Source organism: Brienomyrus brachyistius, chromosome 8 (genome assembly GCF_023856365.1).
Source record: "Brienomyrus brachyistius isolate T26 chromosome 8, BBRACH_0.4, whole genome shotgun sequence".
Taxonomy (NCBI): Eukaryota; Metazoa; Chordata; class Actinopteri; order Osteoglossiformes; family Mormyridae; genus Brienomyrus; species Brienomyrus brachyistius.
The window spans coordinates 30182250-30185827 of record NC_064540.1 but is presented as its reverse complement, the minus strand read 5'-3'; the positions used below and the strand labels follow the sequence as shown (position 1 = coordinate 30185827).

Here is a 3578-nt window from a genome sequence, read left to right as displayed (position 1 = left end):
AGGAGATTGAGGGGGGACATGATCCAGGTATATAAGATTCTAACAGGTTTGGATGCTGTTCAACCGAATAGTTACTTCAGCATTAGTTTAAATACACGAACTCGTGGCCATAGGTGGAAATTAGCGGGAGAACATTTCAAGCTGGATTTAAGGAAGCACTTCTTTACGCAGCGTGTAGTCAGAGTATGGAATAGCCTTCCTGATAATGTAGTGCAAGCTGAATCCTTGGGTTCCTTTAAATCAGAGCTAGATAAGATTTTAACGACTCTGAGCTATTAGTTTAGTTCTCCCCAAGCGAGCTTGATGGGCCGAATGGCCTCCTCTCGTTTGTATAGTTCTTATGTTCTTATGTTCTTATGTTCTTACTATACAGCTCTCCAAATGAATGTATTAGGACAAATGAACTATTTTCTCGAAGCCTCCGTTTGCAGAGGGGCACCAGGCAGGGCTGCCCGCTCTCTGTCACGATCTTGGTACGCGAGCGCGGCGATCGTGCGGAAGGAGCAGGCAAGCAAGCGGGATACGGGGAAAACGGGGGTTTATTATCAGGAACAGGACGGGAAACAGGCATTGACTCTCACAAACATCAATGACGGACAAGGGAAACCGGGGAGACCAGGACTTAAATACACAGGACTAATCAAAGTAACTAGACAAAGCAGGAGACGATCAGGGAAATACACGTGGGTAATCAGGGGGCGTGGCACACACGAGGAGCGGACGAGCCGGGTATGACAGAACCCCCCCCCAAAGGCGCGTTTCTCCGGGCGCGCCAAGGAAGGGGGCGACGGACGGGACGAGGCAAAACAGGACCTGAAAAACAAAACCAGAAATCAACGAGGGACAGGGAACAAGACAGACAGGCAAAACTGACACAGAGGCAGAAGCCAGGACAAGACATGACACAGGACAGGAAAGGCAGACAGACAGACAAGAAACGGGGACACGGAGGGAACAGGCGGAACAAAAGGGCCAGGAGTGAACAGAGGGAACCCAGAAGGACGAGGAGCAGAGACGGGAGGAACAAAGCAAGGGGGAGCAAAAAACGAAGGGGCAGAGACAGGCGGGACAAAGGCAGGGGCGTAGGGAGACAAGGAGGAGGAAGGAAGGGGAGCCCGAGGGAGACCCAGCGGGCGACGGGAGGCAGCCGGAGGGGCCGCAGGCGGCCGGGAGGCCGGAGCCGGAGGGGACCTCGGAGGGGCCGAGGAGGCAGGGCGAGGGACCCGCGGAGGGGCCAGGGAGGAAGCAGGAGGGAGCACCGGGGAAGGGGACGAGGGAGCAGGAGGGGCCCACGGCGAAGGCCCGGAGGAGGGGGGAGCCACTGCAGGCGGCGACGTCCGGCGGAGGGTCGGAGGTAGGGGCCCCATAGGCAACCGAGGAGCCGCCGTCGGGGAGCCCGCAGGCGACCGACCAGGCTCTGGAGAGGGGAGCGCGGCAGGGCGACGAGGCATCGGAGAGGGACCCGCAGGCGACAGCCGACCCGGAGGGCCAGGACCCGCAGGCGCCAACCGAGCCCCAGCGCAGGCGAGGCAGGGCGAGCCAGGGGGCAGGGCGGGCGGGACCCCAGCCCTGCGTCTGTGTCCCCGCCCCTTACGGGACACGGACATCACGCCCCTCGGTCGGGGCCGAGGACGCCGAGGCAAGGGCAGAGGAGTCACAGGAGCGGGGCCAGGGACAGGAGCGGGGCCAGGGACAGGAGCGGGGCCAGGGACAGGAGCGGGGCCAGGGACAGGAGCGGGGCCAGGGACAGGGACCGGAACAGGGTCAGCAGGCGGAGGGGGCGCCTCGGGAGCTGCTGCAGCGCGGTCAGGGGGCGCCTCGGGAGCTGCTGCAGCGCGGTCAGGGGGCGCCTCGGGAGCTGCTGCAGCGCGGTCAGGGGGCGCCTCGGGAGCTGCTGCAGCGCGGTCAGGAACAGGAGTGCGGTCAGGAACAGGAGCGCGGTCAGGAACAGGAGCTGGCTGCAGTGGGGGCGCCTGCCCGGGATCTGCAGCAGGCGGCTGCAGAGGGGGCACCTCTGCAGGAACAGGAGCGCGGTCAGGAACAGGAGCGCGGTCAGGAACAGGAGCGCGGTCAGGAACAGGAGCTGGCTGCAGTGGGGGTGCCTGCCCGGGAGCTGCAGGTTGCTGCAGTGGGGGCGCCTGTCCGGGAGCTGCAGCAGGCGGCTGCAGAGGGGGCGCCTGCCCGGGAGCTGCAGCAGGCGGCTGCAGAGGGGGCGCCTCTGCAGGAACTGGAGCGCGGTCAGGAACTGGAGCGCGGTCAGGAACTGGAGCGCGGTCAGGAACAGGAGCTGGCTGCAGTGGGGGCGCCTGCCCGGGATCTGCAGCAGGCGGCTGCAGAGGGGGCACCTCTGCAGGAACAGGAGCGCGGTCAGGAACAGGAGCGCGGTCAGGAACAGGAGCGCGGTCAGGAACAGGAGCTGGCTGCAGTGGGGGTGCCTGCCCGGGAGCTGCAGGTTGCTGCAGTGGGGGCGCCTGTCCGGGAGCTGCAGCAGGCGGCTGCAGAGGGGGCGCCTGCCCGGGAGCTGCAGCAGGCGGCTGCAGAGGGGGCGCCTCTGCAGGAACTGAAGCGAGGTCAGGAACTAGAGCGCGGTCAGGAACAGGAGGTGGCTGCAGTGGGGGCGCCGGCCCGGGAGCTGCAGCAGGCGGCTGCAGAGGGGGCGCCTGCCCGGGAGCTGCAGCAGGCGGCTGCAGAGGGGGCGCCTCTGCAGGAACTGGAGCGCGGTCAGGAACTGGAGCGCGGTCAGGAACAGGAGGTGGCTGCAGTGGGGGCGCCTGCCCGGGAGCTGCAGCAGGCGGCTGCAGAGGGGGCGCCTGCCCGGGAGCTGCAGCAGGCGGCTGCAGAGGGGGCGCCTCTGCAGGAACTGAAGCGAGGTCAGGAACTAGAGCGCGGTCAGGAACAGGAGGTGGCTGCAGTGGGGGCGCCGGCCCGGGAGCTGCAGCAGGCGGCTGCAGAGGGGGCGCCTCTGCAGGAACTGGAGCGCGGTCAGGAACTGGAGCGCGGTCAGGAACAGGAGGTGGCTGCAGTGGGGGCGCCGGCCCGGGAGCTGCAGCAGGCAGCTGCAGAGGGGGCGCCTGCCCTGGAGCTGCAGCAGGCGGCTGCAGAGGGGGCGCCTCTGCAGGAACTAGAGCGCGGTCAGGAACAGGAGCGCTGACGGGAGCTGCAGCAGGCGGCTGCAGAGGGGGCGCCGGCCCGGGAGCTGCAGCAGGCGGCTGCAGAGGGGGCGCCGGCCCGGGAGCTGCAGCAGGCGGCTGCAGAGGGGGCGCCTCTGCAGGAACTGGAGCGCGGTCAGGAACTGGAGCGCGGTCAGGAGCAGGAGGTGGCTGCAGTGGGGGCGCCGGCCCGGGAGCTGCAGCAGGCGGCTGCAGAGGGGGCGCCTGCCCTGGAGCTGCAGCAGGCGGCTGCAGAGGGGGCGCCTCTGCAGGAACTAGAGCGCGGTCAGGAACAGGAGCGCTGACGGGAGCTGCAGCAGGCGGCTGCAGAGGGGGCGCCGGCCCGGGAGCTGCAGCAGGCGGCTGCAGAGGGGGCGCCGGCCCGGGAGCTGCAGCAGGCGGCTGCAGAGGGGGCGCCGGCCCAGGAGC

The 3578-nt window shown here is 67.1% G+C and overlaps 1 long non-coding RNA gene across 1 annotated transcript; it reads left to right on the top strand.

The window, feature by feature from the left end:
• Positions 1 to 2180: 2180 nt before the first annotated feature.
• On the top strand, positions 2181 to 3000 carry LOC125747401 (uncharacterized). The gene is made up of 3 exons (XR_007399299.1): positions 2181 to 2237; positions 2571 to 2720; positions 2871 to 3000. It is a non-coding gene; the product is annotated as an uncharacterized LOC125747401 (long non-coding RNA).
• Positions 3001 to 3578: the final 578 nt, after the last annotated feature.